General features: G+C 43.4%; 1 long non-coding RNA gene across 2 annotated transcripts; it reads right to left on the bottom strand.

Moving 5' to 3' along the window:
• Window positions 1-335: 335 nt before the first annotated feature.
• Window positions 336-14,073, bottom strand: LOC121079638. Of its 2 annotated transcripts, XR_005825120.1 has the most exons (5): window positions 13,709-14,073; window positions 13,435-13,638; window positions 8,627-8,704; window positions 2,889-2,990; window positions 336-630 (listed from the first exon to the last, which is right to left on the bottom strand). It is a non-coding gene; the product is annotated as an uncharacterized LOC121079638 (long non-coding RNA). The 2 variants fall into 2 exon arrangements; XR_005825119.1 differs by having other exon boundaries at window positions 13,435-14,073.
• Between the last annotated feature and the right edge of the window lie 1,778 nt (window positions 14,074-15,851).

The following is a 15,851-nucleotide window of genomic DNA, read 5'->3' as shown; positions in this document are numbered from 1 at the left end:
GCTGGAAGCTTGATTTCCAGAAACCAACTTACCAATTTTACCAATTTAATAATGACTGTGGTCTGTTAAATTTAGGAAAACATTATCCACCAAATTGATACAAACTCCAAGTATTTGCTTTGAGTAAAATCTTTGTCCAGCTGCAGACCAAACTTATCCTGACCTCTGAATATAACTTTTTTTTTTGTGTGGCAGATTTCAAAATGTATTCTGAGTTCATACTGGGGAAAAAAAAAAAAAAAAAGGGAACATATTTATAAATACAGAATGCGTCAAAATGGTTTTAAATTTTCCACTGTACACACCTACTTATTAGACAAAGTAACTCTGCATAATGGAAGCCACTGTATTTGAATTGGAGCAATTTTTCATCACAGGTAACTTAGAGATAATGTCAGTTCTTAAGTGCTTTTTACCCCAGTATATTGGCAAGTCTGTGGGCTAAAATAGACAGGTACTCTTCCTGTGTCTCTTTTACACCTGTCCATTGAAAATGCCACCAGAGCACCAGAGCTTGCAGTACCTCTCTGTAGAAGTTTCTGCATCCCGTGAAATTTCCTATTCATCTTCAGCTGACCTTTGGTGAAATCTGAGCTGCTTCTGCTTACCATTTCCTTCTTAGGAGTGCCTCTACGTAAAAAGTAGATAAGTAAAGTAGATAAGTTTGCCATAGATGGTAGATGAGGAGTTGATAAGATTCTCTGTCACCTTCACCACCAAACTGAAGGTAGTGCAGCATCCCTTGGACCTCTCTAAAGGAACAGTACCATATTCTACCTAATCCCTTAATTTAAAAAGTTAAGTCAAAGCGTATACAGACCATTTTATTTTGGCTTCAGACCCTTTTTTGCCCATTTTCCTAGAGTTTGACTCTATACTTGGTTAACTTCTGCTAACTTCAAGAAGGACTGTGGTGGTAGGCCTCTGCATGGGTTTAACTCAATTGGTTTAAAATCACACTTTGAGTTAAATGGGTGCAACTGCTTTGTGTAGACAAGCCCTCAGAGGCACTTTGTCAGGCACATTGCCACTAATCCACCTACTGAGGTAATGTATCTTGCCCCAAGGGGAGCAACAGATTCCTCCCTGTTAATATTCAGATCTGTCAGAGTGGAGATGCCATAACACTGCCCTCACTTAAATCATTATCCAGTCTCCAGGTACATTATGTAGACTAAGTGATTGCAAAGTAGCTTTTTGGCTCATTATATTCTAAACTGGGCCCTGCAGAAAGCAAATACCCATTTGGTTGGGTTTAGGGCATTTGTTCAGTTATAGATCTCAGAGAAGTTTTCCTCTGTGGATCCAAGTGACTGCTAATATCCTTACAAATGATTTCTGCCTTTGGACAAGACTTACTTTTTGCATATATATGTCAGACTATAAAGAACACTGCTTCCCTGGGGAGTGACCAGATTCTTCTCAGTCCAGGGGAACACCTGTCAGTCTTGGTGGTGGGGCTCCCAGCAGAAAAACGCTCACCTAGCCCCACACCGCTGCACAGTCAATTCCAGCACATACATATGCCTTGCCTTCAAAGTGCTTAACATTTCAGAAGCAAGCTTGTAGCAATTAGTGCTTGTTGTGTGATGGAGACTGCTGTGTTGACTGAGCCAATTAAGAGATCAATTAGTGCAGTGCAGAGTGCTTATAGAGGTAGTCTTGGGTGACATCGGTCAGGTATTCAGTCCATACTCCGTACAGAACTGTGATCACTAAAGCTCATTTAATGACTTTGTATTTAAAAGCGTACCAAAACACTTTTACGTACTGTCTGATTTTGTAAGTAAATCAGTTTTATGCTACTGTAGCCCATAAAATATTTTTTACACAGATAGAGTACTAAGTAAGGATTTCCATGAACTTGAAAAACTACAAGCAAATTCCAAGGCTGGTGTTTCTTTTTCCTGTTGTGTCTAAAATTTTGTATAAAATCAAAGATTATATGCTCTAAAGGCCCACTCTGACTTCTAGTGAAGTCTGTGCCTGGCCAAAGCATATCAGTATTTTCTTTACAGAAAAGAAAAGCGAAACCATGTCTTTATCATTTCAAGTTACACTGGGGTTTAAGGTCTTGATTAGATAATTTGCCTTATTCAGCACTGGTCAGAAGTTTACAGATGAAAATACCAATTGGACATAGGTCCATCAGCTCTCTTTGGTTTCCTAGACAAGCTGCTGGGGAACCTGGGCTTCTGAGTTCTGTGATTCCTGGATTGACTCACCATAGCAGGGTTTCAGGCACGTCACACAACACTACTAGGAAGTCAATGTTTGTGGAAGTGGAGGCCAGCAGAGGTGAAACTAATAAGAAAGTCTCAGGAAATTATATATTTCAGAAACACCATGCATGTTTCCTTTTAGAAACAGTGTTTGGGGATTTCTGGGTCATGAGAAGGTCTTGAAAAATTGATGTAGGTCCTGACCAAACAAAACCACATAAATAAAGAAGAAAAAGAAGGCAAGGTATTATTAACCCTAAATCCTGCATTTTAGCCAGTTCTAATCTTGTTCCACTTTGAAAAGTGTTTATATGTCTATAACAACCTTCAAAAATCAAAAAACAAAGGGGCCAAAGTTGAGCACTGACTTCATTTCACAGATAGTAATGCCAAACATAGTCTACTAAACTATTAAAAACAAAATAATTTTGCTCTCTTAAAAAAATAAATTAATTCTCTTTATGCAGTAGAGTTTAAAAAATAACATGGAAGATTCTATTTCACTTAGGTTTTAAAAACTATCAAGGACTGCTTGATTTCATATTTTTCCTTGCCCTGCTTAGAAACAGTAGGAAAAAAAAAAAAAATATTGTTTTGCATATAGTAATCCTTCATAATCTCAGGAAGACTTAAATTAAGATTTTAATGGATTCTTTGTTTCTCAACCTACCACTTTCTTGGTGCTGCATTAACTAAACCAGTCTTCCTGTACTCACAGAAAAGTACTCTCCTTTTCCTTTCCTGGAACTTCCTTTCTGGACACAAATTCTGGGGAAAGTGAACACAAAAGAGAACATGGGAGGTATACTTTATCCCAGAAGTTTTAAAATATATGTTTTAAACAGTCTTATGAGACCAGAAACAGCAACAAAAAATCAAGGTTTAGACAATACCATAGCCCTCCACTGTATCTTACAGAAACAAACAAACAAACAAACAAACAAAAAAGTGTGGAAAACCAATATACTTAAATATTAATAGTAATGAGTGTAAGTGATTAATGAGGATGCAGCAATAACCGAGGATTTTCTCTTTCTCTCCCCACATAAGGAAAACAAAATAAAATAACGTTTAAATATAGTTTCTGGAGGTGCTTCATTTAGCACAGTGTTTAGATCCAAGGCTTTTACAGGCTTCGGTGAAAGATCTGTTCTGAATGAAGATAACTATGGAAAAAATAGGACTTTCTTATTGTGATCTCAGAGGATTATGCACAACGCTATATACAATAAGATGCTTTCTCCAGGCATTTGTAACAGTACTTGTGGGAGGGGAGTACTGATCTAAGCAACATGAACCAGGCTCCCAGTGTGTTACAGCTACTTGATTACCATGCAATTTTGAAAAACTCTGACTGGGAGCCACATAACCACATATAAACATCTACATTGAGTCTTTCTTCCTTGACTCCCTTTATAGTCACCAGAGGATTTGCCAATGCTGCTAAAAATAAGGAGAACAAGTTTAAAGCACCAGACTGCCGATCACTCCACACTCTTAATTCAGCTACATTTCCTCAGTTTCCTAACACTCACTTACTTGCCCCATTTTGGATAACTCCAACTGGCTATCTCAAAGGCAAGTTGGTTATAGAGGGAGCTAGCCCTAAGCTGTGTGGACAGCAAGTAGCTCGATCCCCCTGGCCATGGGGCAGGGACTGTTCCCTTACTCTTCTGCTTGGTGGTACAAGCAGAGTCAGAGGCAACTAGAAGCAGCAGCCCTTCTGAAGTGTGTTTCCATTCACGCCAAAGTAGCTGTTTACAGCAGGTTGGATGACTTGTGCTCCTTATGTCTCAGTTTCTACAAAATGGGGAATGATATGAAATAGTACATAACCACACTGACAAAGAACAGTGAGTGCTCTGGGTGAGAAACGCACCACCTAAAGAGAAAGAAACCAGAAAATCCCAAGTGATAAAAATTAAGATCAACATTCTAGCAGCTACCACACAGTCATTTCTTAGCTAATATTTAAGAGGTAAATTTGCATAACACCATTTTGTGAGTCCCTGGACTCAGGGAGCGGGTTTGGAGCAGGCAGCCTGATGCAGCAGGGCTGCAAAGAGCAGACCAAGGTTAAGATGAGGGTCTAGACCACGTGGTGTGGGGACAGGGTCCCAGGAGATGAAATTGCACTTTTTATGCAGGGCACCAAGCCCTCTCCTTCTGTAATAGGTATTTCTGTTTGGTGTTGTAGCGAGTATGTTCACAGTATATCACAGACTGGTTCAGTAGAGAAAAAGAATGTCCACAACCTTTCAATGTCCACATGAATTTTAAGATCACAAACCCTGGCTTTGAAAACACATGTTTGGCTTACCATGAAAGTGGACTGTAGAAAAACAAAACAGCCATTCCATGACACACAGTCACTGGCTTTATTTTATTATTATTTTTTTTTCTTCTCAAGAATCAAGGAACAGCCAGGCATGGTTTCAGAAGGCATTTCTTATTGCATCCGGCCAAAAGATGTTGTAATATTTACACTAGTACACAGTTGTTGGCCTAAAAACTATTGTGTAGGGAGTCAGAATGGGAATACAGATTCAAATGCAGCACCAAACAAATAAAGTTTCATTAATGCATGGCTCAGTGAGAAGAACATTGGCTGGGGACTCAAACGGCCGATGTCTCTGTAGGTCCTTTCAGCGGACTTCAAAGCACGCTCACAGTGCCGGCCCACCCGCCGCCGGCAATGTTTCCACCCCAGTGCACAGGCCAGGCTCCAGGCAGCGTCCCCAGGGGCACAGGCGCCTGTCCCCGTCCCACCCGGCTGCCTGAGGTGCCTGCAGCCAGGGTGACAAGGGGCACACAATGCCACAGGAAGAGGGATGGCAGTGTGGTGGCCAGGCTTTCTGGGGGGCTGCACACCATGCTGCGAGGCACTGCCACTCACTGGAGTTGCCACCCATGACAGAAGGCATGGTGGCATGCACAGGGGTGCCTGGTGCACCCACAGGCTCCTCATGCCACCAGGACACTGGAATCCCACGTGAGGCATCCATCGGGGCGTGTGATTGTGTGTCCATCCGTTCAGACACAGTGATGAGCAGAAACTCTTCAGGCCCATGACCAATAGATGGCAGGCAAATCTTAGGCCTGTCGTGCAAAATGGTGATGTCCCACAGGCTGCCTGCACTGGGAGCTGGTGGGACCATGCTGTCACCTCCCACTAACTCCAGGGCTGGCCTGAAGGCCTGTGGTGGTCACTGCATTGTGCCAGCGGTCAGGGAGCCCCTCTCCCAGGCTGAGATCGCCCTGTCTGGTCCCTGCCGTAACAGAATCTCATCCCAGGGACACCTGCACTCAACTTCGCAGTGCACTCCTCTCGTGCTTTCCAGCTTGTTCCTGTTCTGCCTTTATTCTGGAGTAACTAGGCTCTAAATGGGGCAATGCAGAAAGACGGGATCAGCATGATTCCCACCCTACATTTCATCCTAACTCTCTTGAGAATGGCATTTTTCTGGCCACTCAACATTACAGTCACGTAGCTATTTTTCATGGCAGAGAGTTTTAAGACCCAGCCCACCCCAAACCAAACGAACAAAAAGCCCATGGAAAGTACCGTAAAATTAATATTTTCATTTTAAAAACTCCCCACTTTCAACTTTTAAACAAAATTCACGACTCTTAAAGCATATGATAATTGTTGATTTTTTTCTTAGTCCCTGTTTCACAGACCTTGCCTGTGAAGACGGCATAAAGACAGGACCAAGCAAGTGTCCTGACCACAATGTTAGCGCACCTTTAGGCAGGGCGAAACGAAGGTTGAACTGGAAATTGGGAAAAAAGCCACATGTTTTTCCAGACAATTAAAGCACAAGGGAAAGTTTGTTTTCTAAGTAAAGCTTTCCCATATATTAAAAAAGGGAGGGGGATAATTTTAGCTTTTTTAAGTGCTTTCTTAAGAATACTCTGCTGTTGTACTCAATAAGAAACTGAATTAAATGTTTTCCTGAGCATGTGGCATGCCAAAACGCTATTTCAACTTCAATCTGTTTACTGTTTCTGCTGAAATTCATTTTAATACAGGCTGCCTTTTCCTCAGCATGCTAAATAGCTCACAAGGCACCGTGCATGCTTGTGTGTGCATAGGGAAGATGCACAGATGTGTGCATACAGCACACATAGAGGGGTTTGTGAGCATTGGCACGTGTGTGTGTGTGTGTGTGTGGAGATGGGTGGGAAGCCGGGAGTTTTCTGTAGTCATTGTCATGATATGTGCTCCCTGATAACAACACCTAATGTGATGTAAGGCTTCTAACCAGAGAAGGTCAGAATTATTATCACCCCTCTATTGCAGAGGTGGGAACACTGGAAAATAAACAGCTGGATGTCACCCATAAAGCCCGCAAATGTGGGTAGGTAGAGAACAAAGATTTCCTCATCCCCTGAGCTGCAGGGCAGTGCGTGCTTCCCACAGAGCCTAAAGACGCTCAGCATCACAACAGAGCACAGATGTATCAGGTCTATATTCTCTACAGTGCATAAAAACCAGCCCCAAAAATACACTGAAAAACACATTGTGCAATTATCGGCACTTCCCTCTGCAGATGAAAGAGTGCAGAAGCAGATGAACAGAGCAGTGTGACTGAGAGCCCCTTGGGTGTTCGGCATGAGGACTGGGACCCGTGGGTAGCCAGCAAAAAGTACTTGAGGTCAAAAAGAGGAACTCGCAAGTGGTTTGAGCTGGGTGTTTGGATGACTTCACTGCTCACATATTGTTTTCAGTGAAGGCACATGCAACCTAGCAACTATCACTCACTATGAAGAAAGAAAAATTATTTGAGCTTACATGGATGTATGTGAATTCAAAATATAAGTGGACGTATGTGAATTTGAAATATGCCTAATTCACATGCAAAACTCAGACTCGTCTGTTCCCAACATTAGAAAAGTCCAACTTACAAAGTGTGAATTTTCAGAAAGTCTTTTTTCTACATTTCTACATGCCATTTCTACACCTCTAAAAATTAGAAATGATCTTCAATTGGAAAAGAAAATATTATTTGCCACAAGTTGGGGTAAATCTGGTCCCACGTTTTGCAAATCAATACAGGCTTTATAAAAATATAGTGGAAATGTTAGCACCAGTCTCTAAGCTGTTCAAAATTGGATGCAAATGCTTGCATTTTAGGCTTTCTTCAACTACCAACGTGGCTGAGGGATAGTCTCATGTTAGATGTAAACCTCTCCCCACTGCTGCTTGGGAAACTAAATATCGCTTAGTCTTATGTAACCCGAAACATGTTTCATCAGGCAGGTGAACACAGTGCTGAGAGTTCAGCAGCAGTTTACCTTTTGAGGGGGAGGAACCATTCATTATGTCTTGCAGCCCCAGAGATAGGCCCTGCTGAAAGATGTCTCTAATTATGCCTAAGCACTACTCCAAGACAAGCCAAAAGGTTTGAAGGTATAGCTACGGCTGTGACAAGCCAAACATTTGTCTTAGCCCCAAGACGCAAAAAAACACCATTGGATCTTTGGAACGGAGCGTGCAGGAGGAGAACATGAGAAGTGCAGAGAGCGTCGTGCATGTGCGTGTGGGCACAGGCGCACAGACCCATGCATGCAGGTAAGGTCACTGTGACCGCCAGGAAGCAGTGCCAGACACTTTTCAGTGCTTTGGCTCTGTCCCGACTTCTCTCTCATTCATGGGCACGGAGCCGAGACAGAGCCAGGTTTTCAGCTGCAGCCAGACTTAATGCTTCATTACTTTGCCCACCTCTACACAGGATATAGCATTTTTAACATTAGCAGTTAGCATTATAGGCTCTCATAAATTATCCTGGGCCTCTACTGCTGAAAATATGTTCCAGTGCATGGCCTGTCCGTCCCCTGGCCCGTGAGGTGTGTGGGATGCCGGCTCTGTGAACCGTGGCTGTTTCTCTACTACAGCGTCCACTCAATCTCCGTTCAGGGCCTTTGAACTGGGAGCAGTAAATGTTTGCCTGCTGCTAGTGTAGATTTCCCATGCGATGCACTGGGATAACGTGAAACCTGCTAGATGTGAGTGGCTCATTTTGTGCTCCAAATGGAAATCTGGAGGATGGGAGCACGCACTTCTCTAGCCAAAGAAACAGCAGGCTCAGCTGAAGAAAAGCCATTGCTAGACATGCCAAGGGGTAATAAACACATTCCTTTTTAGAAGGAGAAAGGGAGGGCAAGGAGCAGGTCTAGGGTGTGCAAGTAGTTTAAAGGCACTGCCGAGCTAACACCCATGCAGACAAGGGAGAGCGAGAGAATGCCAAAGGCCACCCTTCATTTTACAGCCAATTAGTGGCTTGCAAGCTTCTACGCATCCCTGCAGGACCAGATTCCCTGCTTCAGCCACAGCCACCAATGAAGGATGACACACGAGGTGCTCTACCTCAGAAGCATCCCCAGGAGGCTTTATGACTCACCATACACGTCTGCGAGTTACAGCTCCTTTCTTCCTCTTCTTTCTCTTCAGGACAAGGAGCTTGCCAGGAGCACCTTACCTTTAAGGACAAGAGAAGGGTGGCATCATCACTTTTCCTTTCAGTATCCACATGGATGCTCTGATCTCACTGCTGCCCTGCCCTAAAGTTTTAGCATGCACTTTGAGGCCAATGAACTCACACACTGAGTTCATGGGCACTGCAAAAAATGTCCTTCTCATCAGCTGTGGTGGAGCCAGAGGGCTTTTGGCTACTTCTCAGCTTTAACTAGTTCTAGGGAAGTTCACAGCAGCAAGAGGAAACTAAGAGAAAAATGTTCAAAAGACTGATTTTTCCCCGGAAACCCACAAAAGGAGTAATGGGCATGCTGAACAGTATTGTCTGAGGCTTCGAGGTGGAGAGCTGATCATCAGAGCCCAGTGTGCTGAAGGAACTCCCAGCTTAATACCATGGAAGGACACTCATGGGCTGCAGAGATGTTGTGAGGATAAGTGGCTGCTCGATGAGATTTTCCAAGCTGCTTGTGGGGAGGGTCAAAGAAAGCCTGCCATTTGGAGGAACTGGCAAAAGTATGAGCAGACTGTGTGAATGAGAAGAAACCCTGGGTGGAGTTATGCCACAGGAGGATGCACAGGTCATACCTGGAAAGAAAGCTCAGGGGCTGTAAGAAAAGGTGCAGTGGATAACTAGTCTACAAAGGGGGTGGGTGGGGGGTGACCAGAAGAGCAGCTGATGTGTAGGCCCTGTCTGCTATTTGGGAGAAAGGAAAACTGTCAAGAAACTGATGGACTATTTCCTACCAGAGCTCCAGTGACAACAGTTTGGCTTTTCACTGAGAGAAAAAGAAAAATAGCACCCTGAACTTCTACCTTCTCCCAGGGTGTTTTCTGTTCTTGTCCTCAAGACTAGAACGGTACTTTGTGCTCAAAATTTTAATTAAAAACTAGAGACAAACAGCCTCCACATCAGTTACAGACATTTTGCATTCACAGCAGACTTTGGTTTTCATCATATGACATGCTTTTATAACCAGCTCAGTTAACATTTTAATTTTAAAATGTAGTTAACACTTCGAGGAGCGCTGCTCCTTTTCAAACGATGGAATGCATATATAACCTCAGGGGCTTATGTTTGTATTTATTTTGACCAGCACTGCTCAAAAAAAAAAAAACTTTTGGCACACAAATTGCATGTTTTTCCCTGGGGAACAGAATACAGTAAAAAAAATTAATAATAATAATAATAAAATGCTAGCAAGTCATATACCTGAGTGTCAAGGACATCATTGGGAAGCCAGTAGAAGGAGCAAAGAATTGGGAGGTGATGGTGGTAGAGAGTAAAAAGACAGAAGTGCTGGGACTTCAGAATATGAAAAGCAAAGCTTTTGGAAAGAAGAATCAGCCTGCATGTGATTGTTAGGCATGGTCTCAGAGGACAGATCCTGTATTTTTCACCCCTCTGAGGCTTCTAGCTGTATTTTTGGCACTGACCTTTTACTCAGGAGAGATCCCAACTTTGCGTGCTTAACACTTTGTTTGGCAGCTACTACCTGTAGTGCATGCTGAGGAATGTGTTGAATAGCAGGATTTCTTGTTCCTTTTGGAAACAACAATATACAGAAGCTATAACGGGTGCTCTGGCCATCTCTGTGAGAGTTAACTATATCAGAAATGGGTGGAAAATAACCTTCTCCACATGGAATATGCTGCCTTGGAGAGACAAAAGACTTCATTAAAACCAGACTCACCAGAGCTTTCTTTAAAAATTTTATAGCTGTTCAAATGTAAAACATATTTAACAATGGCTCTTTTGCAATGTTATAAGCTTATTTATTAGACTATGTGTGTTCATAAATCATCCTTTTATCCTCCTTTTTATTTTTCCAAATTAACACATTTTCGATAAAAGAGATTACAAGAGAGATGATGAAGTGCTAGATTCTATCTCTTGCATTTTTTGTGTTCCTAAAGAAAAATCATTAAAAAAAATAATAATAGAATAGGGCAAACATCACAAAGCTTTGCTGATGGTAGTGATCAGGAAGGGTAATAAGTCTGCCTTGTCTGTTCTCATACTCCTTTCCCCGTCCTTTTTTGGCCAATATTCCAGCAAATGAGCTACAGTATTATGAATGCATACAGTGTACTTAGGATGTGGTTCTTGTCGAGCCTCTCCCTCTGCACAGTTGCTTGTTGAAGTCTCGATACAGCAGGCAATGTCAGATAATAGGACCAAGAGACATTTTCCATGATAAAACTCAAGATTTCTGTTGCTTATATCTTAGTCATGTGCTAGAAACAAGTGCTATAAATTTCACAGTTTTCCAGTAGCAAACACAGAGAACAACAGTGCCTTTTAATCACCCCATCAGCTGTGCAGTCCAAATGCCACGCTGCTACTGAGGAAATCCAGTCCTGAGAGAAAAGCTATATCACGCATCTTTTGTGACCATTGGCACAGAGATAAGCGCAAGCTAATCTAAGGCTGATGACTGAACATGTCTGAGAACCAGTTAAAGGATTTGGCAGCTTCCATGGGTTAAAAATCCCCATCCTAGCTTGAAACAGTGGAGGGAGTTGTCTATGTTGGGAAGTATCTTAATGCACACCTAACAGGGCATAGGATCCCACTGCAGTACGAGGTAAGCAGTGCCCTCCATGGCATGACTGGGGTCTCCATTGGGGTGGTATATGTTTCTTTTTGGAGAGGCTTTTCTCTCCTACCAACTATACAAGTAGGACTGGCTTCCTAACCTGGTGCCCCAAAGAGGTGCCCAAGTTAGATGGGATGGATCTATCCCCTTGGGACCTTAAATCGAGGAGGCAGGGACCAAGTCCTTGCTCATGCAAGGACACCTAGATGGTAGCTTCTGCCATGACTGAACCAGTTTATTGTGACAACCCTGGGGAGCTGCCCCAAATTGTATTTGCTGGCTGTTTCTGCTATGCCAGGCAGAGGCAGAGGGGTGGGCTAGAGAGGGAGGCTGATACACTGTCCTTCAGACTCAGCTAAATCCCTGGATGCCAGCCAAGGGCATCTCATTGTGCAGCTCTCAAGGGATGCAAAACCTTGCCCTGTACAGGGAGCTCAACTTGGCAAAAAGGAGAGAAGAAAAAGCAAATGTAACTTTTACAACATTGGCTTTGAATTAATCATCCTTGTCCTGGTTGGAAAGACTGAGAGGAAAAAAAAAGTAAAATTGGGCTGTCTGACCTTTCCATTAACTTTTTGGCCTCACTTGTCATCCTTTCCACAGCACTGATTCTCAGAGCTACTGGTGGCTCTGCAGGCACCACCTGAGGCTACTGCTGCCACAGGCACCCCTTTGATGTGAAGCCCAAAGAGGAAAGGGGAACGGTGGCTGTACCTACCACTGGGAGCTGGAAAAACAGCAGCATGAAGGCAGACCCTGTGTCCCCTGTCCTCTCCTGGCAGCTCATGCGTATCAGGGGATAGGGCTGTGCTTCCAAAGTGGCTCAGTCTGCTTGGGATGCTGGGGAGAAAAACTCACTCCCTCGGGCCCAGAGACAACAGGGGAGATGGCTCCTGGGCAATGGGATCCCTGTCCACCTCCTTTGTAGCCCAGACAGCAGCCTCACATGGCTGTGACATGTTTTTAATAAATGTTTGCATTTTTTAAGCTGCTTCTACAGAGGATCTTTCCGGTTACTGGTGTGGTGCCTGAAAGTGAGAGCTTTGGTGGGACTCAGTCAGTTAACAGGAGCAAGTGAAGTACTGAGAAACATTGGTGGCCCCCTTCTAACAGCATGAGTCCTTGCATGAGCCCAAAGGATGACCACTTTAGTGGGAAGACTAACTGCCCTGTAAAATCCTGCAGCAAACAAGAATTTTAATGCAGCCATACAGGCAGTTTTGTTGCTCAGTTGTGCTTCCTGTTAGCAATTTGATAATTGATATCTCTGGCCACTGATTTACATTGCTTTCTTCCTTAAATAATCAAGACTACAGCAAAACCCACCAAACTCCCCAGCCCAATTAGAGCTGTATTCACACACTTTACAGATTAGCATTTTTGAAATGCTCATCCTTAGCCCAGAGAATGGGGCTGCAGCATCTTCCAATTATACAGAGCAATTAGAGAAGATCATCAAGACATTCTGAGGTCTCATTAGGGAAAGTATTGGTTGTTACAGGCATCTTCACAGATTACAGCAGTGTCTAGGGCCCGCGTCACCCCCCCGCAACACACATGCTCTTTTCGAGGAGTTGGACCATGACTAGCTCCTGTTGAAACAATGGTCAATGCTCTCACAGAATAGGCTTAGATTGGCTTATTCTAAAGAAATGATTTTTTTTTTTCACACCATCAAATACCTTAAAGCAGAGAAAAACACAGAATTTATCTGTGCTTTCAGTTTCATAATTGAGTATCCTTTGGTAGGCAAGGACAATATCCAAGGCAAAATTCTTGGGTATTTCCTTATAGGAAAATATGAATGACCTGTGCCTCATAGTGGGAAATGCATATTTCCATGACAAAAGAGCTTAAATGAATAAAAATAGAATTTTTTTATAATGTTGTTCGTGTTTAAACAGCATGTAGAGTGCAGCAGCTTTTAAACTCAAAGCAGGGAATCCTGCTACAGTTCTTGTGCTTTTGCTTGGGGGAACAAGGTATTGGGGATCAGAGACAAAATAATGAACCCATAAATGGTCAAATTTTCAGATCAGTTTGGAGGCTTGAAAGGGATGCAAGTCACTTCTAAGACTCATCATGCCTTTCTGCACCAGGGTGAATTCCCCCCTGAGAATGTAAAGATCTGCAGTACCTTAGAGTGCAGTGAGGGCAGCTCAGGGCCTCAGCACAAACAGAGCAGTTATGCTGGCTGCTAGCTGAACAGAAATACATTTTTTTCCTCCAACCAATCGGCCAGTTCTGTGCTCCACAGCAGATGAAGCACTTTGTGTGTGGCAGCTGGAACAGCTGAGGAAGGTCTTGCTGGAAGTGGCAACCCACATTGAGGAGCCAAGTCCTTCGGGCAAAAGGAAACATGTACAGGAATTTGCAATGGCACAGCAGAGTCACACAACACGTACCCTGACCTGCCCAAATGTGACTCCTATCGTGCAGTCATGCAAGGTCCAACAGACTCTGACTAATGATGCTGTCGGCTGATCCTTGAGACGTTCCTCCTGCTGTCTGTCCCATGCATGGCTGGCATCCTCCGCAGGGCATGGCGTGGTTGCTCAGTCGTGCTGCCAGCAATGCAAGTAATGATGCTTTGCTGTTAAGGTTACCTAAACATCTCAAAAGCTGGGGAAGCTGCAGAGGCAGAAGGCAGAGGTGCAGCTCGGGGGGAAGAAGGGGACCATTGCGGGGTGGTTGCCAGCAGAAAGTCCTCTCACAGTCCAAGGCAGAACCTGCTGAAGGTGTCAACTTCACTCTTTTCTGCTCTTAACAGGATACCTAAAAAGCCCTTTCTTCAGTGATATCACACTGTAGTTTGTGATGTCACCTTCTGTCACCAGGGACTGCTGATGGCATCAGAAGAAGTGGTCCCAGGAGTGAGCAGAGTGTCAAACTAGTCAGTTTGTGTTAGAAGAAACCACTGGTGTTTCTACAGCTGTCTGGAATACTACATTCTCACAAACCAAACTGAAACCAAAACCAAAACCTGAACCAAAAATGTTACTCTGAGAATATTTTTGAGACTATTTCTGTTCTAGCTCAAGGTGACAGGAAAGATCACTGCTGAGAGATGTGTTCAAGAAGCTACATATTGTACACGGCAACTTAACAGAAACTGTGATGTACGAAGCTGCAGAAAAAAAATGAATATTCCCTGTTCAGGTAGAAGGTGATTCCTTATTAACTATGTCTATATGTAGATAGACAGACAGACAAACAGTTTTTTTTGTAGGATAATTCCAGAATACCTATTCAGTAGGAAGTTAATGAAGTCTGAAGGAAAGTTTAAGGTGGCATCTTTGCTTAGGAAGGCACTTTTCACAGGAATAATTACTTGTGTTTCTCTGTATTTATGTTGGTGCTTACATACCCTGCCGTTGTAGCAGGATTGGGTTGTGCAATTTGCTGCTGCTGGTTGTCATGGAGAACATTGCACAAAGCCAGACAGAGAAGAGATAAGAGCAGAGGTTTGCAGTGATATTTTGGTTCATTTTGGAATGCTGTATTTAAGTTTAGGGAGCAAAATTATGGGAAAAGCAAAACAAATTATTACTGGCAGTGCTCTTTCTTAACTTCAGAAGACAGAGGAATGGGGGAGTGACTGCAAACTGTAAACAAGCCATCCTATCTGCAGCCATGACTAGTGTGAGCGGCATTCTTTAGGAGCTCAACCTTGAATGGTCCTCGGGGATCAGGTTTCTGGCATATTGCACTCCTGATGCTGTGAGAAAATCAAGTTCAAAAATGTTGCATTAGCAGCATGTCTCGGTGTCGACATCTTCGCTTTAATCCACTCCCCTGTGGGTCACGATGTACCTTCTTGCTGGTTATTGCCAAACGTGTATTTATACAGTACCTGTAGCATGGATATATAGATCTTGTTTAAAAGCAGAGGGAAAATTTTGACTTTAATTCTACACTTCTCTGCTCCTCCATAAGGTGCTGGCTTGCCCTAAGGGCAGCGTCCCTGAGGTTATTTCCATGCATGGTGCACTAGAAACAGCAGGCATGCCTGGGTGCCAGGTGCTGGACCAGGTGCACTGAGCCCATGCCTCTCTCCTCTGGGATGCATCTGCATCTCCAGCCATGAGGGCAGGCTTCCTGGATACCTCTGGATGTCTTCCCAGGGAGCACTGGATGCATGGATATAAAGAGAGAAAAAATGAGAGGAAAATCTTGCTGGCAGAAGCACAGTTTGATGCTAAAACTGGAACATGCCACTCTATCTGTCCTCTCACCCTTGTTGGTTTCTGCCACAAAACAAGGTACCTTCTAATGAGGACAGGGGCTGAAATCTGAAGGATGGGAGACCAAAGTTTCCCAGCAATTTAAAGTCATGCTTTCCTGCACATCAGGCTTGGGGAGGAGGGCAGCAAACCTTTTTGGAAATTTAGAGCAAGAATATTCTTTAACAAAAAGTGCATATATTTCATATGAATCATCTCTTTGACTCAGCTGAGACAAAACAGAGGTATTTGTTTTCCAGACTGGTATCTTTAAAACTGTCTGCAGTTTTGGGTATTGATTCTGACTTCAGGAAGTTTTTTCTGTTCCTTC

The sequence above is a fragment of the Cygnus olor genome, chromosome 1 (genome assembly GCF_009769625.2).
Source record: "Cygnus olor isolate bCygOlo1 chromosome 1, bCygOlo1.pri.v2, whole genome shotgun sequence".
Taxonomy (NCBI): domain Eukaryota; kingdom Metazoa; phylum Chordata; class Aves; order Anseriformes; family Anatidae; genus Cygnus; species Cygnus olor.
Note: the sequence above shows the minus strand (reverse complement) of the source record. Positions and strands in the feature narration are given on the sequence as shown.